This window comes from Notamacropus eugenii, chromosome 2, assembly GCF_028372415.1.
Source record: "Notamacropus eugenii isolate mMacEug1 chromosome 2, mMacEug1.pri_v2, whole genome shotgun sequence".
NCBI lineage: Eukaryota > Metazoa > Chordata > Mammalia > Diprotodontia > Macropodidae > Notamacropus > Notamacropus eugenii.
The window spans coordinates 104,527,310-104,551,265 of record NC_092873.1 but is presented as its reverse complement, the minus strand read 5'-3'; the positions used below and the strand labels follow the sequence as shown (position 1 = coordinate 104,551,265).

Below are 23,956 nucleotides of genomic sequence, written 5' to 3'. Positions count from 1 at the left end.
TTCCACTCCCTGAATTTTTCAAGGTCAACAAGAGGAGAATATGAGCACTTAAAGATCACGCCATCATCTTGGCTCCAGGAAGTTCAAGTAGGTGACTTACAATCATTTAATCTGTGGACTAAGAGTCTCATGAGTGGCTATACTGTTACCAAGGGTCCTGTACTTCTCTCTCACTAAGTTCCACTGGACTCCTGTCCAGGGCTGATTTGTTTGAGAATCTGCACTGCTGCTTTTGACTCAATTTTCCCTTGTTGGATCCTACTCATCTTTGTTATGGTGGGGTCTGTGCTGGTTTCTCCTATGATAATTTTTGACAACTCCTAGAACAATGTCTGTAAGAAATTCTACACACGTAGGAAAGTATTAGTTGCATGAACTGTGATGGTTTTCTGCTTCTTTATTCCATAAGATCCAAGTTTCTGGTGTCACAGAGTAGCTGCTGACTGTTGAGAATGGAAACCTCCTCTCTGTGGCTATACTATTTGGGCTCTTTCTACATTTTTTTTGAAATGAATCCTCAACACAAGTTGTTGAATTTAATATTCAGAGAAACTGTAGAGAGGGAACATGATCTGAAAACAAATAATTGGATCTTCTTTTCCGTTTGCATGAATTAAAAAAGAACAAAGTAGGCAGAGTTAAGATAGTGAAGTAGAAGCAGAGACTTGCTAGAATTCTTCCCCCAAATACCTCAAAAACTTGTAAAAATGACTCGAAACAAATTCCAGAGTAGTAGAAGCAAAGAAAAAAAAGACTGATGGAAGCAGATTTCCATTCCAAGACAATCTGGAAAGTTGACAAAGATGGGTCTATTGCACTGGACTGGGAGCAGGAGCACAGTTTGGTATGGATTGCATCCAGGGATAGAGTTGTAGCAGATGTTAGGGGACTGATTCACTGGTGGCTGTTGCAAATTCCAGACTTTTCAACCCACAAACACTAAAGACAGCTTCAAAGGTCAGCGGGAAGTGTCTCTCACCTGACTGAGAGGGAAGCTTGGACTGACCCTGGTCCAAGGCCCACATCCAGTCCCAGTTCAGCCCCAGGTCCCAGCTGCAACCTTAGCTCCAGCATAGCTGCAACCACTGGTGAAGCAGAGGCTACTTCTGTAATTCTCCACTTTCTAAAGCTCAAAAGTCAAGTAACTTGCTGGGAAAATGAACAAACTCAGGAGAAAGACACAGACTATAGATTCTGAATTTCTTAGTGAAAAGACATTTTATTACCTAATTGGTGATGGGGAAGATCAAAACTTATAGCGAGAAGAAGACAACAAAGCTATAGCTCCTGCATCCAAAGCCCTTAAGAAAAAGATGGATCTTAAGAAAAAGTATCTCAGGAGCAGAGCCAAGATTGCAGAGTGAGAGCAACTACTCACCTAAGCTCTTAGACAAACTCCTTCAAATACCTCTAAGAAGACAATCTGACCCAATTTTGGAGAGACAGAACTCAATAGGAGACAGACTGTGGCAGATTCAGAGTCCAGGACAGACTGAAAGGTCAACGGGAAGATTCAGTTTCACAGGGGTGGAGGAACATGCAGTTCATTCCCATCACCACAGGGACTAGCAGGAAGCCCTGGGGCAGTCTGAGACAGCAGCAGCATGACAGAATCTTGGGCACAACAGCCCAGGACAGGAGTTCAGAAGAACTGAGAGAGTGAGAGCCACAGAACCCTAGGTATCTGCAGTGGCTGCTCCTGAGACTATCAGCCTGCAGATTAAATGTCTGTAAGTCACCTACTTGAACTTTCAGGAGCCAAAATGACGGAGTGATTGGTATATGCTCTTTCACCCTCCCCTTTGTTGACCTTGAAAGATCCATAAAATATTTCCCCAGAAAAATCCTGGATCAGTAGGATCAGCAGAAGGGACAAACAGTCTGGTAGCACGTGAGGCTAGGAAAATTGATAAGGAGGATTCCCTTTTCTGTGTAGAAGGGGAACAGTACAGGACCAGAGCTGTCATAAACAACCCCATCTTAGTGAACCAAGAGGAGATCTGGAGCCCCAGGGATGTGGAGTCTCACAATCATCAACATCAGGAGACTAGGCATGCCACAGGGGAAAAGGGAAGACACTAGGTCAGCTGGAATCATAAACTGTTGAGCTTGAATTTGCTCTAGCTCAGCTGATGAGATGATATGTGGCCGAACCACCCCTCCACCACAATTAAAAACCTAGCTCCAAGGTAAGTCTGAAGAAACACAAAAAGCCTCCACCTAGCCTATGCTTTCTCTCATCAGTCAGCTCAGCACCAGGTTCTTTAGTTTCTAGCTGAAAGAACCAGAGACCACAACACGTAAAACCTCATCATTATCATGAGTAAGAAGCAAAACAGGAAAGAAAAGACAATAGAACTTTTGTATGGGGTCAAGTACAAAAACAAAAATACCATAGAGATCAGCTTTGAGACTATACTTCCTTCTGAAACTTCAGAAGGGACTATAAAATGGTCGCAAGCCTAAAGAGTACTCCTGGAAGAGCTGAAGAAGAATTTTAAAAGCTAGATTAGAGAAATAGAAGAAAAATTGGCCAAAGATTTTAAAAGTATGAAAAAAGAATCCACTGAAGAGAACAGCCCCTTAAAAAGGACAATTGGACAAACGGAAAAGGAAGCACAAAATCTAACTGGGAAAATTGGACAAATGGAAAAGGAAATACAAAAGCTAACTGGAGAAAATAATTCCCTAAAAGGAATAATTGGACAGATGGAAAAAGAGATGCAAAAGTTAACTGAAGTAAACAATTTGAGAAAAGTTCTAATTGGGCAAGTAGAAGCTAATGGCTCTAGAAGACTTCAAGAATCATTCAAACAAAATCTAAAGAATGAAAAGATAGAAGAAATTGTAAAATATTTAAGTGGGAAAACAACTGACTTGGAAAATAGATCCAGGAGAGAAAATCTAAGAATTATTGGCCTAAAAGAAAGGCATGATGGAAATAAAAGCCTGGACAATATCTTTCAAGAAATCATCAAGGAAAACTGCCCAGAAGTCCTAGATACAGAGGGTGAAATAGTCATCTAAAGAATTCACATTCACCTCCTGAAAGGGATGCTAAACTAAAAATACGAAGGAATATTGGTGCAAAATTCCAGAACTATCAAGTGAAGGAGAAAATACTACAGGCAGCCAGAAAGAAACCATTCAAATATCAAGGAGCTACAGTCAGGATCACACAGGAGCTTGCATCTTCTACATTAAAAGTTCAAAGGAATAGGAATATGATATTCCATATGGCAAAGGAGCTGGAAGTACAAGCAAGGGTCAGTTGCCCAGCAAATTTGAGCATAATATTTCAGGCAAGAAGATGGACATTGAATGAAACAAGGAATTTCCAGACCTTCCTGATAAAACGACAAGAACTGAATAGAAAATTCGATCTTCAAATGCAGGTCCAAATGGGGCATGCTAAGGTAAATAGGGAGAATAAAACAACAACAAAACTTGTTACTCAATATGGGAAAATTGTATACATATCTCTAAGGGAAGGTGATACTTGTTAATCTTGAGAATGGTATACTTATTATGAAGTATAAAGGGGATATACATAGATGGAGGGAATGGGTATAAGGTAAATGATGTGATGATAAAACTGTGTTTTAAGGGTGTGAAGAGACTGTAACAGAAGATGTGAAAAGGAGAAGGCAGAAAAAGGTAAATTATATCACAGGAAGAGCCACAGAATTATATTACAGTAGAGGGAAAGAGGGAAGGGAGATGAACATTGTTTGAGAGGTACTCTCATCTGATTTGATTAAAGGAGGGAAAAACAAACTTAATTAACTATATAAATCTATCTAGCTCTATAAGCAGTAGGAGGGGAAGGGGGAAAAAGGGGAGGGGAAGCTAAAAGGGAGGGAAGAAGTAGTAAGCATAAAGGGGAATAAAAGGAAAAGGGGCTGAAAGAACAAAGGGGGGGCTGAAAGAACAAAGGGAAGACTGAGGGAGGCGATTGTCAAAAATTAAAACTGTATTGTGGAGGGAAAGGGAGAAGGGAGAATTAAAGCACAAAAGGTGAAAAAAATGATGTAGGGAAAGATGCAGATATTAATCATAATTGTGAATGTGAGTGGGATGAACTCTCCCATAAAATGGAGATGGATAGCAGAATGGACTAAAAACCATAATCCACTGACATGTTGTTTACAAGAAACACATCTGAAACTGGGGGATACACACAGGGTAAATGTAAAAGGTTGGAGCAGAATATATTGTGCTTCATCTGATTTAAAAAATAAGCAGGGGTAGCAATCTTAAACTCAGTTAAAGCAAAAACCAGATATAGACCTAATCAAAAGAGATAAGGAAGGAAAAAAGGCACAATAGCCATTGAAGCAATATCATTAGTAAACAAATATCTTCCAAATGGTATAGCATCCAAATTCTTAGGGGAGAAGTTATGGGAGTTACAGGAAGAAATAGACAGCAAAACTGTACTAGTGGGGGACCTCAAACTCCCCCTCTCTGAACTTGATAAATCTAACCTCAAAATAAATGAGAAAGAAGTTACTGAGGTAAATAATACTCTGGATAAGGTAAATGTGAAAGATCTCTGGAGAAAACTGAATGGGGATGGAAAGGAATATACCTTTTTCTAAGCGGTATATGGCACATATATAAAAATTGACCATGTACTAGGGCAAAACCCCTCACAATCCAGTGCAGAAACTCATAGAAAGTCAATGCATAGAAAGTCTCTGATCATAATGCAATAAAAATTATATGTAATAGAAGACCATGGAAAGAGGCCAAAAATTAATTGGAAACTAAATAATCTAGTTCTAAAGAATGAGTGGGTTAAGTAACAAATCATAGAAAAAAATCAACAAATTCACTCAAGAGAATGACAATAATGGGACAACCTACCAAATCTTATGGGATACTGCAAAAGCAGTTCTTAGGGGAGAGTTTAGATCTTTGAATACCTACATGAATAAAACAGAGACAGAGGTGATCAATGAACTGGTGATATAGTTGAGAAAGCTAGAAAATGAAGAAATTGAAAAGCCCCAAGTAAATATCAAATTAGACATACTGAAAACCAACAGACAGATTAATAAAATTGAAATTAAGTAAACTATTGAGAGCCAAGATGGCAGAGTAGAAAGAGGTATATACTCTAGCACTTCCCCCACTGCCCACAAAGCACCTGTAAAAATGACTTTCAGCAAATTCTAGAGCAGCAGAAGCCACAGAATGACAGAGTGAAAGAGATTCCCAGACAAAGGTAACCTGGAAGGCCAACAGGAAAGTTCTGTCCCACAGGACACCTAGCGGAGCAGAGTCCAGCCCTGGCCATGCAGCAGAGGGAGGAATAGGACCAGAACAGGACTCTGGGGCAGGATCCCCAGCAGGGAAGGTCCCAGATCCATCAATCCACAAGTAACAAAGAAAGCTTTAAAGGTCATTGTGGGAGGGCTTTCCTAGCTGGGCAAGAGGGGAGTAGGGTCCTGCTAGTACTAACCCCAGGCAGCAGCAGAGGCTGTAGCAGCAGCAACAGGCAGCTATGGTGGCCATGGAAACAGCCTGGGTCCATTGTCAGGGCTGCTTAGCGTAAAGCCTCTGGGAGAATTGAGCAGCTCACCCGAACCTCAGCCCTGAGTGGTGGTCCCGCCCCCACCCAAAGTTCTGGAGAAATTGAGCAATTGATCTGAATCTCAGTCATAAGCATGGTCCTGAGGGAAGGAGAAGAACTAGGACCCTCCTCTTGACAAAACATTCAGAAGTCAAGTATCTGACTGGGAAAATGCCCAAAAAAGGGGAAAAATAAGACAATAGAAGGTTACTCTCTTGGTGAACAGGTATTTCCTTCCATCCTTTCTGAGGAGAAAGAACAATGCATATTGTCAGAGAAAGTCAAGGCTTCTGCTTCCAGTACCTCCAAAATGAATGTGAAATGGGGCTAGGCCATAGAAGAGCTTTAAAAGCAAGTCAACAGCTTGCTAAAGGAGAACCAAAGAATGCTGAGGAAAATAACCCCTTTAAAAATAGCCTAACTCAATTGGAAAAAGAAGTCCAAAAAGCCAATGAGGAGAAGAATGATTTGAAAAGCAGAATTAGCCAAATGGAGAAGGAAGTTGAAAAGCTCACTGAACAAAACAGTTCTTTAAAAATGAGAGTGGAGTTCAAGGAAGCTAATGACTACACCATTAACCAAGAAGTTGCAAAACAAAACCAAAAGGCTCAAAATATAGAAGATAATGTGAAACATCTTATTGAAAAAAAAACACATCTGATCTGGAAAACAGATGCAGAAGAGACAATTTAAAAATTATGAGACTACCTGAAAGTCATGATCAATAAAAGAGCCTACACATTATCTTTCATGAAATTATCAAGGAAACCTGTCCTGATAATCTAAAACCAGAGGACAAAATAAATATTGAAGGAATCCACCGATCACCTCCTGAAAGAGACCCGAAAAGAGAAATTCCTAGGAATATTGTGGTCAAATTTCAGAGTTCCTAGATCAAGGAGACAATGTTGCAAGCAGCTAGAAAGAAACAATTCGAGTATTGTGGAAATACAATCAGGATAACACAGGATCTGGTAGTTTTTACATTAAGGGATTGAAGGGCTTGCAATATGATATTCCAGAAGTCAAAGGAACTAGGATTAAAACCAAGAGTCATCTACCGAGAAAAACTGAATATGATACTTCAAGAGAAAAAAATGGTCATTCAATGACATAGAGGATTTTCATGCATTCTTGATGAAATGACCAGAACAGAATAGAAAATTTGACTTTCAAACAAAAGAATCCAGAGAAGCATAAAAAGGTAAACAGGAAGGAGATATCATAAAGGACTTTCTAAAGCTGAACTGTTTACATTCCTACATGGAAAGATAATATTTGTAACTCTTGAGACTTTTCTCAGTATTTGGGTAGGTGGAGGGATTACACACACACACACACACACACACACACACACACACACACACACACACAGAGTACAGGTTGACTTGAATCAGAAGAGATGATATCCATAAAAAATAAAATAAAATTATGGGATGAGAAAGGAAAATATTGGGAGGAGAAAGGGAGAAATGGAATGGGAGAGACTATCACTCTTAAGAGAGATAAGAAAAATCTTTTTCTTTTTTTTTTTCCAATCCAGTACCATAAGCATTTATTAAGCACCTACTCTGTGCAAGATAAGTTACTAGGAGATAAGGAATCAGTAAAAAACAAAACAAAACAGACAAAAAACCAGCCCAACCTTAAGAAGCTTACATGATACTAAGGACATAATAAGCAAACATCTAAGTAGATATATGATAATTTGAGGAGAGGGAAAACACTAACAACCTGGGAGAACTTCCTAGAGGAATCACATAAGGTGAGCCTACTCTCCAGTCATTTTCTCCACAACTTTCTCCACAATAGCCTGCCTTGTTGCCTGCAGCAGAGACCATGTCCTAGAACTTTCAATCTTTTCACTTCTAGAACTGGTCAGGCACCTTGTCAATCTTTTTATTTTAAATTAATTTATTTATTTAACTTTTAACATTCATTTTCATAGAATTTTGGGTTTCAAATTTTCTCCCCCTTTGTCCCCTCCCCCCACCCCAAAACACCGAGCATTCCAATTGCCCCCATCACCAATCAGCTTTCTGCTCTATCATCCCTCTCTGCCCTTGTCTCCACCCTCTCCTCTGTCCTGTAGGGCCAAATAACTTTCTATACCCCTTTTACCTGTATTTCTTATTTCCTAGTGGCAAGAACAGTACTCGACAGTTGTTCCTAAAACTTTGAGTTCCAACTTCTTTTCCTCCCTTCCTCCCCACCCCCTCCCTTTGGAGGGCAAGCAATTCAATATAGGCCAAATCCGTGTAGTTTTGCAAATGACTTCCATAATAGTTGTGTTGTATAAGACTAACTATATTTCCCTCCATCCTATCCTGCCCCCAATTACTTCTATTCTCTCTTTTGATCCTGTCCCTCCCCATGAGTGTTGACCTCAAATTGCTCCCTCCTCCCTATGCCCTCCCTTCCATCGTCTCCCCCACCCTGTTTATCCCCTTATCCCCCACTTTCCTGTATTGTAAGATAGGTTTTCATATCAAAATGAGTGAGCATTTTATTCCTTCCTTTAATGGAATGTGATGAGAGTGAACTTCATGTTTATCTCTCACCTCCCCTCTTTTTCCCTAAACTAAAAAAGTCTTTTGCTTGCCTCTTTTATGAGAGATAATTTGCCCCATTCCATTTCTCCCTTTCTCCTCCCATATATTTCTCTCTCACTGCTTGATTTCATTTTTTTTAAGATATGATCCCATCCTCTTCAATTCACTCTGTGCACTCTGTCTCTATGTGTGTGTGCGTGTGCATGTGTGTGTGTGTGTAATCCCACCCAGTACCCAGATACTGAATAGTTTCAAGAGTTACAAATATTGTCTTTCCATGTAGGAATGTAAACAGTTCAACTTTTACATAAGTCCCTTATGACTTCTGTTTCCTGTTCACCTTTTCATGCTTCTCTTCATTCTTGTGTTTGAAAGTCAAATTTTCTTTTCAGCTCTGGTCTTTTCATCAAGAATGCTTGAAAGTCCTCTATTTCATTGAAAGACCATTTTTTTCCCCTGAAGTATTGTGCTCAGTCTTGCTGGGTAGATGATTCTTGGTTTTAGTCCTAGTTCCTTTGACTTCTGGAATATCCTATTCCATGCCCTTTGATCCCTTAATGTAGAAGCTGCTAGATCTTGTGTTATCTTGATTGTATTTCCACAATATTGGAATTGTTTCTTTCTAGCTGCTTGCAATATTTTCTCCTTGACCAGGGAACTCTGAAATTTGGCCACAATGTTCCTAGGAGTTTCTCTTTTTGGATCTCTTTCAGGAGGTGATCGGTGGATTCTTTCAATATTTATTTTGCCCCCTGGTTCTAGAATATCAGAGCAGTTTTCCTTGATAATTTCATGAAAGATGATGTCTAGGCTCTTTTTTTAATCAAGGCTTTCAGGTAGTCCCATAATTTTTAAATTGTCTCTCCTGGATCTATTTTCCAGGTTGGTTGTTTTTCCCATGAGATATTTCACATTATCTTCCATTTTTTCATTCTTTTGGTTTTGTTTTGTGATTTCTTGGTTTCTCATAAAGTCATTAGCCTCCATCTGTTCCATTCTAATTTTGAAAGAACTATTTTCTTCAGTGAGCTTTTGAATCTCCTTTTCCATTTGGCTAATTCTGCTTTTGAAAGCATTCTTCTCCTCATTGGCTTTTTGAACCTCTTTTGCCAATTGAGTTAGCCTATTTTTAAGGGTGTTATTTTCTTCAGCATTTTCTTGGGTCTCCTTTAGCAGGGTGCTGACCTGCTGTTCATGCTTTGACTGCATGTCTCTCATTTCTCTTCCCAGCTTTTCCTCCACCTCTCTAACTTGATTTTCAAAATCCTTTTTTAGCTCTTCCATGGCCTGAGCCCATTGGATGGGCTGGGATACAGGAGCCTTGATTTCTATGTCTTTCCCTGAGGGTAAGCATTGTTCTTCCTCATCAGAAAGGAAGGGAGGAAATATCTGTTCACCAAGAAAGTAACCTTCTATAGTCTTATTTTTTTCCCTTTTCTGCCATTTTCCCAGCCAGTGACTTGACTTCTGAGTGTCCTCTCCACACCTACTTTGCCTCCAGATCCTCCCAGCAAGGGCTTGGGGTCTGAGATTCAAATGCTGCTTCCCAGCCTCAGGGCTTTGGGTGGGGGTGGGGCTGCTATGCAGTGTGAGATTAAGTTCAGGTGCTCAGGTTGGAGCAGGGCCACCACACATGGCTCAATTCCCTCAGGGGGTTTATGCAGAGACCTTCAACAATTGATCCTGGCTCCTGCTTGCTTTGAGAGCCCCTGTCTGCTGTGTCCTTCACTGCTGCTTCCCGAGGGGGCCCGAGTTATGGGGACACTCCACTCCCCTCTAGGCGAGCCAAAAAGACTCTCTCACTGACCTTTGCTCCCGTGGGTAGAGGGACCTGCGTGGCCTCTGTCGATTCCTTCCCTGAAGCCTGCTCAGATCTGGTTCTCTCGGTGCCACATGGAAAGGTGCCTGATGGACCTTTCACGTCAGTTTTTCGGGGCTCTCTGGAGCAGAAATCTCCTCCACTCCATTGTTCTGTGGTTTCTGCTGCTCCAGAATTTGTTGGGAGTTCTTCTTTACTGGAATTTTTTGGGCTGTGGGTTTGGAGCTAGCATATGTATGTCTTTCTACTCCGCCACCTTGGCTCCTCCCCCAGAAATGAATTTTCTTAATTGAATAAATTGTGAATACAATAAGATAAGAGATTTGATAAGGTGTCACTTGAAATTATGACCCAGGATATCTGTGTGGTTTTGTTTTTTTTTTTTGTTTTTCTTTACCATTAACATTCCATAACATAGTATATATCCACAAAATATTAAGATATAGAAAAAGTCCCATTTTGAAGATAGTGTCTCAGGCTGAAATTCTCATCCTTAAAGGTCTTAAACCAGAAAAAATTCTCTTAAGTCACCCCCGTCTGGTCTTGTTGACCTAGGAAAAGATATTCTTTGAGTTTACTCTTAAAACAAAGGGATAACTTTTGGGTCGAGTCTCTTCTTCTGGTTGACTAGTTCAAGCTCTGGCCCTCATTGAAGTTCAAATGATATTAACTGAATATCAGGTGATTTATTTATATGGAGTGAATCTTAAAGAGAACTTTCCCAGTAATGGCAGTACAGAGAGCATCGAGAAGTGACCATGGGGAAAAGGTTCTATCTAAAAAGAGCTTTTATCTTTGCTGGAGCTGGGACTCCAGCTCACTTCCTGGACATTTCCAAACCATGCTGCAGCCCATATTACACCTTCTCCTCTGGCTCCAGCTCCCCTGTATGCCTTGTCTCTCCTTATTAAAATGTGAGCTCCATGAGGGCAGAGAATGAGATGCATGATTGTATTTGTGACCCCAATATTTAACACAGCCACTGACACACAGATATCACTTTATAACAGCTCATTCATTCATTCACTCATGAGACTTCCCTTCCAAGTCAAGGGTGTATAATGATGTATGAAGAGGCCATGCATGAGAGAAATGCAGGTGGCACTGAAAAGGGTAGATAAAGATGTGTGTTGTCAACCTGAAAGATTGGTTTAAAAGGCAAATAGGCTAGATGCATATTCTTTATTCCCTTAAAGCTAGTTTTTGCATGGCCATGGAGACAGAAGGAAACTTCTGACAGTTTGATACAAGGATGACTAGGATTAAATCTATTTTAGGACAATCCCAGGATGTTTGTGTCCTTCATATTTATGTTGTCTATATGTGTTTAACTATACCATGAGAAAGGAACTTTCTTAATTGAAAAAGTTGTAAATACAATAAGATAAGAGAGTTGGCAAAGTGTCAATTGAAATTATGACCCAGGGTATGTGTTTTCTTTACCATTAACATGCCATAAAATAGTATATGTCCACAAGGTATTAAGATAAAGAAAAGTTCCATTATTCAAGATAGTGTCTCAGCTTAAGTGTCTCATAAAGTAGGCTAAGTTTGCCCCATCTGGCCTTGTTGACACAGGAAGAGGTATTCTCTGAGTTTACCTCAGAGAACAAAGAGACTGTTAGGTTCAAGCTCTTCTTCTAATTGATTAATTCAAGCTCTGACCCTTATTAAAGTCCAAAAATAGTATTAAATGTTATCATTTCCTTCTTCTGCTCAAAAGCATGCCGAAGTGTTCATCTGTACAGAAAGGTATGAAAAAACCTCTAAACAATGAGTCCTGGGTATGTAAGGGGCTCATTTCAGGAGGAGCTGTTCTTCATACAGGTCTGGTCTGGATTCTTGAGAAAGCTGTCCACGTCTGATGTTGTCTCTTTCAGGTCCCTTCAAAATTGGAGTCAAAATAACCTGTGGGCTCAAATGTCCTCTCAGCAGCAGGGGCAATGGATGTGGCACATAGATCAAAGAATCTATACAGAAAGACCTGACAGGGGCTCCCAGAAAATATAAGATTTGGTAATTGAGAGGAAACAGTCCAATGTAGTTAACATGACTAAAGGCACATAGACGTAGTTCAGTTTCTCAGCCTGACAAGACTAGGTTCAAAGAGTACAATAAATGGTTTCAGCATCTTAGCCATGCAGGGCTAGATTCAAACAACATAATAAAGTTTTTCTCACAGTTCACAAAATTCCAATTTTACATCATGTCAACTACAGATTAAACTTAGACGGCTCACAGAAGACTAGTTTTGAGAAGGGAGATTTACATATCACCAAAATAAACAAGAAAGCTTAAACATACAAATCAATGCAATTATCAATGTTAACTTATATTAAGTTCTTTATATTCCAGGAATCTATTTTAATGTCCATTTAAGCATCATTTTTTGAATCCCAGATGTCTCAGGTAGTTATCTGCTGCCAAGATATTCTTTCTTTGACAATAAGTTTTATTCTTGGGACAGTTCTAAAGGGGAGTTCTGCTTCTCTGGTTCACATCTAAAAGTTCCCAGATAATTCTGACAACAAAAAATAGTACAATCACTTAAAATTTGTTCTTCATTTTTTGGAAACTCCGTAGAATTTCAATTTATATATCATTCATTGATCTATCCTTACCTAAATTCTATATCTGGTAAAAGAATCTTTTAAAATGTGAGGGTCCAACCATAACATGAACTCATCTGCCTTTTAAAATTATTGGAAAGGAATTGCAATAAGAAATAATTTCACTTACTTTTACCACTATCTTATATAATTGTGTGCAAAAATCCAAATGTGAGATCTTATTATCAAAACATGATAAGTTTTAGAAGCGAATCATGTACATCTGTATATAAATCTTAGAGGAATCAGTCTGATTCTGTTACTTTTCCTCAAAATTTTTCTATCCTATAGAATTAGACATCTATCACCTTACATTTTGTCTTAATCATTTCCTCCTTTGGAGGATGTTATTTGTATATTTATTTGATTATTTGGCCATGAATATTGGTTAAAGTTGAAAGCTATTCATTCTTGCATCCCAGGTCTTCTAAAAATCACACAAAATTTTTCAAAACTTTTCTTCTGAAAGTATTTTCCCTTCTTTAAAAACAGTTTAAAAGTTATTCTGATGTTCACTAAACTTTTATGAAGAGAATTAGTTGGAAACTTTTAAAATGATCGATACCTTTCTTCCTCCTTAAAGAAAAAAATAAACCTTTACAACTGGAATTCATTAAACTATGTTGGTGTAAAATAACAGTTTCACGAAGTATTATAACAAAGCAAACTTCTTAGTTATTATAGAATTCCTAGATATCACAAAGTTTCTTAGTCAAAAAGTTGTTTGTAATGGAGAGATTTAGTTTCTATAAGTCAAGAAGGACATGTCCAATTAAATTCGTCTTATCACAACGACAAATTTTCCTTAAATATTTTCCTAGAAATTAAGTACATTCTGACATTTCACATAGGTAGTCCATAAACCTTCAAATTAACATGTGTGAATACATCCTTCAGTGAAACAGGTTTGAAAATCATACCCCCATTTTTTTTTTCTTATAAGCGTTCTCATTTGCTCAATAGGAATTCTACAACACAAAAACATTTCCACAGAATTTTATAAGAACTTTAAGTCAATGTAATCCTAAATCACCTTGCAAAATATGTGGAAAGTATAAATTTAAACCATCATATTTTTTTCATGAAAGCCAAGATTTCAAATGGAAATATCTGCTATCATAGTAAATAAAAAATTATCTAATTTCATCACTTCCTTTTAAAAGCCCAGCTCATAACACAGTAATAACTTGAGATGATATCAATCACATTTCCAGAAATCATTGATCTTAATGATTTTGGCAATTAAAACCACTTCAAAATTAACAATTACATTAGAGATAGATAATAATAATATTGTATGTAACATATGCTAGTTATTACATTAAACATTTTGCAATCGTTATATCATTTTGATCCCATAAGAACAACCATTATTATTTTTCCCTTTACAAATCAGGAAATGGTTTAAAGAGAGATAAAATACCTTTTTTTGCAATTGAAACAGAGAAGTGTGAAATTTACCAAGAGCAAAGAAGCTCATGTCCCAGTGGTAAGAATTCTTGGGAAGCAGGGTTGAGGGAATGCTCACCACAGACCTGATCCATCCATCTATCCTTTTCTCCACAGGTGCAGAATTTACTAAGCCTGGGATGGTTTGCAACTGCTGGGACAAGGTAAGCAGAAAGTACAGGACCAGATGACATTTCCCAAACTTTATCTAGAAGGGTGTGTTACAAGGTGCCCAATGGCACAGGACTATTAGAATCACTGTCACTCTTTGAATTACTTCCCCTAAATTTCTCATACATTCTCTTCTCTATAGTGAGATCTGGAATGAGAGGGTCTAGCATGAACCCTTGTGGCTGTTAAAAATCTCCTTGTGAGATACTCTCTTAACTCTAGGAGGGAGTGGGGAATGCTAAGTTATCAGGATTGGGAGGGGGTGTTTTAGCAAGGTGAACTCCTGGAGTCACCTAGTCTTAAGAGCTTCTTTTCCAGTAATTTCAAATGATCAGTTTTCAAACTTTTTAAGGATTAGTCTCACAATCTACAAAATCTTCTAAGATGTTTTTAGCTAAGAAGATCTATGTTTACATTGGATTTCCAGGTTGGCCAGACTAGAAAAAAAGGGAAAATTCTCACGGATTTGTTTGTTTGTTTCACTAGCTGCAGCCTTTACAAGTCTCTGGCTGCCTGCATTTTAAATCTTACAAGATAACAGACATGATATGGAGACATGTTGACAGAGAAATTGGCAATGAACTACAGGGCAACAGTACTCACAATTAACAACAAAGAGGTGGGAAATCAGAAGCTTGATAGAAATCCCTATCATGAATTGGCTATTACTATTCCAAGGAAAGGGGGTTGCAAGGATTCAAGACCTGACAGAATACAGATGAAGGCTGAAAACTTTTGCTCAGAGCACCTCTAGGGTGATTGGAGGAGGGGAGTCCCAAAGTTTCTATCTTAGACTAATTATTTTAAGGGATAGGCCCCATGGGTATAGGTTCAGGCCTCTAGTCTGTAGGTGGATTGTAAGTATCCTCCTCAAGACCAAAACCCTTAAGGGAAAGTGAGGAAGGGGAAGGAGGAGGAGGAAGCAATGGAGGCTGAGCAAAGTTGTCTTCCTCAGGGCTCTAGTACCTAAGGGAAAGTGAGGAAGGAGGAGATAACAGCAAGGTGCTGTCATCCTTCCCAGATCAAAGCTTTTAAGGGAAGGGAGAATAATGAAAGAGGTAAGGAATAGGGCAGAGGGAGTAAAAGGGAAGGACAAACTGTAGCCCTTGGGGTAAAGAGAGTTAGCTGGTACTCTGACTGTTGTTGAAGCAGCTTTGGGAGCCTTCAGGAAAGAGGTTCCTGTCTTTTGTTCTTCCTCAGTCATTCCAGTGAGCCCAAGATGAAAACATTTCAGCTCCTGAGTATATGTTTTATTGGCTTTTAAACTTAGTTTGGTTTTAAGATAAAGCAACATTGATCAGTCCAAAAAAGCCCTATCCTGCCAACATAATTTAGGGGTATCTTTAGTTAATTGACACCAGTGCTAGTAATACTTGTACTCATTTTCCTAGGATCAGTAGTCAAAGGAGACCTAAGTAATGCAAACTGATTGAACTAGCTTAAAGGGAATTTGCAGACTTCCACCAAAATAGTGGGAGTACTTTGGAAGATGGGAATAGGAGGACTGACCTGACCCCTGCAAGGTTTAAGACTTCAGGAAAAATGAATCCTGTGGTGGCTAAGTCTTTTGGCATTGGCAAGGTGGGGAACTGTTCTCTCCCAGTCCATCAGTTCCAATCCAAGTCACAGCATTGTAACTATTGACCTGAAAGTTTGGTTAAAAAAGGCAAACAGGTGAAATGCATATTGTTTATTCCCTTAAAACTGGTTGTTACATAGCCATGGAGCTAGAAGGAAACCTCTGACTGAATGAAGGTCAGACAGTTAGGAGACTGTCTCACACTCAGCCTGATGTTCTCAGATACTTGGTCCATTGATTATGTTCTAGGCCATGGACCTGGGCACAACTTTTAAAGCCCTATTGGGAAGCAAATGCCCAGTTCTCTCTATTCCCTTGACAGTAGGACATTGGGAAAACTTCGGGTGCTTTTATGTTCTTTTTCTTTTAGGGAAACAAAAGAAGGAATTCTGTTTCCACAGAGTTCAAACTCATCCTAATTTTCAGTGACAGCAGTTAATCAGAGTTGTGACCTAGCATGACCAGATGAAAAATCAGAAACTTGACAAGCTACTTGAGAGAAAGCCTGTTATAGAGGAGTACATGAAATGAGGTGTTCAGGAGGCTTCATTTATCCAGTAGCTGACAAAGCAGGAGATTCCACTTTGAACAGAATGAAGGGACTTGCGTTGGTCTGAGTAATTGTAGCACTGCCCTAGGAGTTACCTGTTCATTCAGGGGGAATGAATGTAAAAATTAATAAAAAGCTTTCCTGATTTCATGACAAGTATTGTTCTTTCTTTAAGGTGAGCATGTTTCTTACAGTTGGCAGATCTTTTCTCACATGTGTGTTTCTTGAGGCTTACTCTGAGATCCCCCTTTACAGAGGAAGGGACTTCCAGACCCCATACCTATAATGGGCCAATCCTTTATAATTTCCAAACATTTGCCTTTGACTTGCCTTTTGCAAAATTGAAAAAAATACGTTTATCTAAAGAATTAAAAAAAAAAAAGACTGGTGTTCTTTTGAACTTCCTCCCAGAGACCACACAGTAGAAACCGAGTAGGACTCTGAGCTGCTCAGGTCTTCCTTTTTCCCCTTCTGACCTCATCAAGGAGCATGGAATGGGCACTGACCTTGTCATCTAAAGCAGGGGAATTCAAAAGGAACTGAAATTTCTTTGAGGATGGTACATGAACAGGGAAATGGTGGGGGCGGGGATTGGTGGGGGGCAGGAGGGAGTGGAGAAGAGATTCTAGTTTGGGGAAAAGGCTAGAAAGAGCTAATTAACCACTAACCACTAAAACTAATCAGCCAAACCAGATCTGTTTGGTGAGTTGGATGAAGTTCAGGCTACATCTCTTTTCAACCCCTTTTTCCCTAGAATTCAGCTTTGGGCAAATGTTTGCCTAGGATTAAATCTCAGTCTCTTCCTTCACTCTTCAGACTATCTATGAGGGTGGCAAGAAGAAAGGATAAAAATTCCACCCTGACTGCCAGTCATACTACAGTGTGACATACCTTATTTCAATATATACCTGCTGTTTTCTATGTTCTTTGATACTGTTAAAGTATCAAATTTATTTGATTTATTCTGACTTCCCTAATCTTATAAGTCTGAGTGCAATAGATTGAGAAAGAAAGCCAGAGCATGGGAGAAAGACAGAGGTTCAATGTCAATAAAAGAAGGGGGAGAGACAGAGACAGACATATAAAGAAACAGAGAAGGACAGAGAAAGTGAGATAGAGAGAGATGGGATAGATATGGATAGATAGAGAGCTATGGATAAATAAAAAAGAAAATAGATTTGATATAGCAGTGAATTTGGAACTGTAAGTATCCTTCAAAAATTATAGCCCAATATATTTTTTGGTAATAAAAAATGAATTTCCATGTTTCAGCAACAGCAATTATAAGATTTTCCTAAAATATTCCATTGCCTATTTATGTGAGTGAGCATTTTGCCTTTTTTTTATAGTTTTAAATAAAAATCCAGGTATAAACTTGATGCAGTACCAAATTTAAGACTGTATTAATTTGGTATTGGGCCAAATGTTGCAAAATTTTTCCAAATGAAAATGTTTAACATTGAAATTTTATATATATATATATATATATATATATATATATATATATATATATATATTATACACACACACATACACATATATGGATATATATGTGTGTGACTACTATGTTGTGAAAAAACATCTTACATCTTATAATATATTTACTTAAATAATATTTACATTCAATAACATTTGTAAAATAAAGAAATTTAAAATGAAGTCACGTGGATAACAGAAAGGATGTGAGGTCTTACTGAATTATTCTTCTAATTTTCAGAATGCCCCAGATAAAATTTGTATAATTAGTTTGTTCTTAGAGATTTATAATTTATATTTAGTATTTTCAAAATCATAAGTATAATAAAATTTTATATTTCACTATCATATTTTATAATTTTTAATTTGGAGCTTTGGGAGCAAAATTTACCATGGTAGTTACTGTAAGCACTTAATAAATTTGAGATTATTTTATAGTTTTTTTGTAAAGTAACCCCAGGCATTCTCAACACATTTTTCTACTGAATGAGATTTGCTGAGCCAAAACAAAAACAAAAAAACCCAACAACAATGAAAATCACTGATATAGGTGTACACTAAACCCTATAAACTGCCCTATGGGTGAAACAATATGGAGACAAAGAGAAAGGGTATAAAAGGGTACAAGGGAAGCAGAGTTTGAAGATGTACTCTAATCAAATCAATGGTAAACAAAAAAGTCAAAATGAGCACTGCCATCTCTCAAGAAGAAGAAAAGTATAGGAGAAGGTGGAGGTAAAGAGAGGAAGAAGAGGAGGAGAAGGAGAGAGAGACAGAGACAGAGAGATCATAATGCCTCCCAAGGAAGAGAGGAGTAAGAATTCCAGTAAAGAGTCCTGCATAGGGAGAGATGTATTCCATAGCATGTGATGTGTCCAGTTAACAATGCGTTGGTTCTTGGGGATAAGATTATCCATGGGGAAACAATGATCCATGGGATAATTTTCCGTGTGAGGGTAGTTCACAACCTTGTACAGGAGAATGGACATCAGAGTTATTGAGGGCTTCTAGAATCCAGAAGGGTGAGAAGGCAAGGACTCAAAGAGAACATTTCATGGCAAATGAAAAAGAAAATGATCTCAAGGAGGATGAGGAGCAGAATTGGACTGAGTGATTTTGGACATGGGCAAATTTCTAATTTGGGACAAGGCATCTGTCCTCATCAACTTCCCTATGAATTGATATTTTAAGACCAAAGTACAATGGAAAAGAGGGATGAGGAGGCAAGAATTGCATTGGAAATAAGATCACAAATTGGTTTGAAGAAGAAACTGAAAGTTAGTGTTTTTGAAGTTTTAATTTCATGAGTAACACAAAGACATTAATGAAGAAATAAATACATATATGGATCAAGAATAAAGGAATAAAAGTTAAAAATACACATTAAGGAAAGAAAAATAAAATATAGACAAACAAAAAAACCTTTTTTACAGAAGTGAACGTAATTTTTAAAAGAATTTGGAGAGTTAGAGAGGAAGGATTTTGAATTAAATAATTTAATGAGAGGAGGAAAAGGTAAAAATACATAACCAAATATAAGGAAGAAAGGAAATAAAATTACAAGTGAAATAAAAACTTTAAAAGTAGGTAAAGGATTGACAGACAGGAAGGTGTGGTTACTAAAACAAGAAAAAACCTTAGAATAGGGTTATTTTACAATACTTTAAACAAAAGTAACTGTACAAAGTATTAATTTAGAAGTGGAATAAAATCCTAACAGAAATAAAAGTCCTGAAGACAAAGATATAAAGAGCCATTGGTTGAGGGATCAGGGATAGATGGCAAAAATTTTGGGGAAATGAGTCAAAGGAAGAAGAGCAAACAGGAAGAGGATTTGGGGGCCCTGAATACTAACTTCACCTACTTTGCAATTTGATTGAAAGTTAGATCTGCTCCTATTCAATCTATCACTCTGTCAGTCAAAAGTCATTATTAATTCATTAAGTGATTATAATGTGCTAGAGACTGTGAAAAATGTTATGGACACAAAGAAAAAAACAACAACAATTCCAGTTCTTTAGCCAAAGCTATGTAACAGAGGAATAGTTCCCTTGTACTCCCAGCTAGGGCTCTCTGAGGAGTCGATGCTTACTACTGAATTTGACTCAACAGGATTACATGAACCCAATTGCAGAGCTCAATCAGTCACTAAAGGATACCTGGGCCTTGGACCAGAAAGTGAAAGCACCAAAAATTGCTATCCAGTGCTCTAAGTTTCTTTCTGACACATCAGTAATCCAGTTCTACCCAAGTAGATTTGTCCTCATTACTGATATACTTGATACGTTTGGAAGATTAGTGTACCAGCGAAACTTTTCCATGTGTGTGGACAGCCACAGTGTCTTATCAGATCACATTTCTCTAGAGACTGTAAATGATACGGCCAAAGAAACTTGCTTAAATTGGTTTTCCAGATTGCTTCAATCAGGGAACTTATTCCCAGATTCTATGTGGAAGCAGCCATTCTGAAGTGCAACAAGTTTTTGTCCAAAACAGGAATTTCAGAATGTCTCTCACGACTGACATGTATGATTGGAGGAATTGGCTGTCCTTTGGTTTCAGTATATGCCAGGCATATCTGCAGGGTTGGGATGGAAGTGACACCACATCTTAAAGAAAGTCTAAATAAGAACTTTTTTGATTTCCTCCTTACATTTAAACAGATTCATGGAGATACAATTCAGAATCAATTGGTGGTGCAAGGTGTGGAGATTCTGTTGTACCTTACTTTGTACTCTCCTGCTATTGAATGGATTTTGCAGTGTATCATGCTCCTTAGGTTCTGCTTACTGAGATGATGGAAATGTGTAAGAAACTAGGAACAATGCTTGGCTGTTGAATTCTGTGACGTCAGCATTCAGAACTGAGTTTATTGCTATGAGGTCTATGGATTTTATTGGCGTGATTAAAGAGTGTGATGAGTGTGGATTCCCCAAGTATATCCTTTTTTGCTCATTGGGGTTAAATTTAGCTTTGGCTGATCCTCCTGAGAATGATAGACTTTAGATATTGAATGAAGCTTGGAAAGTTATAACTAAATTGAAGAATCCCCAGGACTATGTTAATTGTGCTGAAGTATGGGTAGAATATACGTGCAGGCATTTTACAAAACGGGAGATTAATACTGTTTTAGCAGATGTCATCAAACGCATGACTCCTGATCAGGCATTGGAAGATGCATATCCACAGCTTCATTCAATAATTAAGAAAGTTATCGCCTACTTTCATCATTTTTCAGTTTTCTCAGTGGAGAAATTTTTGCCGTTTATGGATACGTTCCAAAAAGAGAATGTCCGAGTGGAGATTTGCAAGTGCATTATGGAAGCTTTTATTAATCATCATCAAGAGTCTACCAAGGATCCTGTCATCCTGAATGCTTTACTGCATGGTTATAAGATGATGCATGACTCTGTGAATGCACTCACCCTTGAGGGTGGAAAGAGAATGTTAGCAGTTTTAATTAATAGATTTATAAAAATTGTTTCATTTGGTCATAACTTTGAGCACAATTGAGTTTTTATGTGGAGACCAGGTAAATGTTTTGCAATCTGGAACCCATTCTTGTCCAGTTGATTCATAGTATGAACAAATTGACTATGGAAACAAGAAGAGTAATGAAAGGAAATCACTCCAGAAAGACTGGGGCATTTGCCCGGGCCTGTGTTGCCTCCTGTTTCATTCTATTCCTTTCTTTACTTGCATCTTCACACGTCTTAATCTCTATCTGCATTCAGGTCAGGTTGTCTTGGCAAATCAGTGTCTTTCCCAAGCTGATGCTTTTTTCAGAGCTGCAGTAAGCCTTGTTCCTGAAGTTCCAAAGATGATTAATATAGATGGAAAGATGAGACCATCTGAATCATTTCTTCTGGAGTTCCTCTACAATCTGTGTTCTACTTTATTAATAATTCCGAATCATCCAGAACAAGGAGTCCTATTTCTTGTTCGAGGTTTACTAAATCCAAGTAATCCCAAGTATTGGGAAGACAATAATGACAACAAAATTCCTATCTACACCAACATTTTACATCTCCTCTCTGTAATGAGTCAAGAGATTTATCTCTGCCATGTAGACAAAGTTGATTTCAATGACAGCCTCTATGGGGGAGACTCAAAATTTCTGGCTTTGTGAGACTGTGATCACACAGATCCTAGAACAGCTCAAAGCCCTGGGAAAAGATGAGACCCTGAAGCATCAAAGTGTTCTGGCACTTTCCTTCTTTAACAGCATCTTAGCTCATGGTGATCTTCGAAACAACAAATTTAATCAGCTGTCTCTCAACCTGTGGGATCTAGCCCAGAGTCATGGCTGTGCAGACACCAGGACCATGGTGAAAACTCTGGAATATACCAAGAAAAGAAGAAAACAATCAGAAATGAGTCATTTGTCAGAACTGGCCCTCAGGCTCCCACTGCAAACCAGGACTTAAGCCATACAGCCATTTTCTGGAGCGCTGAGTTCAGGGTTCTGTAACTAAGTCAGGAAATATATACTTTATCCTATGGTTTCATTGGAATCTAGTTTTCTTTCACTTTAAGAACCCCCTAACATGCAGTAGATTAGCTTTTATTTGGTTTTGGTTTAAATATTCTGACAATGAAAAGAAGACTGTTAAAATCAGATTTCATTACATCATCAATTCACTTCTGCCAGTAAATAACATCATAGTTTCTATTTGCAGATAACCTTTTAGATCGCAGAAGGCAACCTTCTAATAAGTCTGTAGGTCCTCTAAGAAGAAAAATTAGTGCATGTAAACGTGAAAAGCCTCCTCATGCATTTTCTTTTTTAAAGATAATCCTAAAATTCTACTTGGAAAGATATTATGGGTTAGTCCTGAAGATGGAGTTAGGAAGAACTGGATTTAGATTATGCTTCAGATGCTTACAACTCATGTGACAGTACCAAATTACTTAACTTCTTGGAGCCACAGTTTCTTAATCAGTAAATAGCTATTACTTGTAGAACCTATCTCACAAGATTTGTGAGACTAAAGTGAGAAAATATGCATAAAAGGCTTTGCAAACTAAAAAAAAAAAAAAAACAAACCATGAACAAATGAACATAAGTTGGTGTTTTCTCAAGTCATTTTCTTCACTTCCCCAAGGAAGATGCAGAGGGCCTGAAAATCTGAACCTTCCCCATCAAACTTCAGCATAAGTCAATCTACCCTATCATTTTCACTGCTCATTTTAACTTTGGGGTTACTGGGGAATAAACTTTGCTTGCTTTCCCCTTACAGGTGAGATTGGAAGGATTTTAATAAAGCTGAGATAATTCGTATCCAATTATAGAAAACTTTATGGAATGAGAAAAATGTGGAGGAAGTTTTCCCCATCTGTCACAATGGATACAGCTCAGAAGTTGACGCTATGCTGGAGAGACCAAGAGGGTTGATCCAGGATGCAGTTCCTTTTGTCTTCAGGATTGCATGTTAATGAACTGAAAAAAAAAAACCTGCCCTACCCAGCCTTCAGCAAGCCCTCTCTCACTTGCCCATCTCTGACCCAGGCAGGGCTTTTTTCCTGTTGCTGCTGACAGACACATTCCCTGACCCCAAATCCTCTAGTATCACTTTTTTTTTCAAGGTGATTGTCCTGGAATCTATAGGCAGGAGCTCTTAGATGACACAACAGGAGACCATGGAATTCCTTTCTTAAAGAAGGAGTCCTCTGGGCTATGACAGAATTATCCTCCAGGCAAGATGATCTTGTAAGTAGAAGATATCAGATGAAGTATCTTCTAACACTATCCAGCTATCTGCCCTGCAGCATGGCCTCGCCAGCTAGAGTTCCCAATAACTCCATCTTTGGGGTCAAAAGTATGATTGATACCTGTCAGAACCTTGAATTTCTTCATGATTTCATCCTGTGCAACCTCCATAGGTGAATGTTTCATGAATATCACCCATTTGTAGAGGTTGCATCTGAGAAACGTGTCTCCCAGAATCATCTGTCAGGGCCAGAGCAGTGACAATGAGAAGACAACTGAACTCTGAATTCCAGGAGGGTAGGATGATTTCTTAATAGAACCCAGAATTCTAGTCAGGGCTTATATTAGCTGTGGATATACTGAGCAGGAATTGCCCCCATGTGGCCAATCATCCAAACTACAAATATTTATTAAATAATTACTCCCTGTTCAGGACCATGATTGGGGTTATAACGCATACAAA

General features: G+C 38.3%; 1 pseudogene; it reads left to right on the top strand.

Annotated features, from left to right (window-relative positions):
- The first annotated feature begins 14,078 nt into the window (after positions 1 to 14,078).
- Positions 14,079 to 22,210, top strand: LOC140522788 (VPS35 endosomal protein-sorting factor-like; annotated as a pseudogene).
- The last annotated feature ends 1,746 nt before the right edge of the window (positions 22,211 to 23,956 follow it).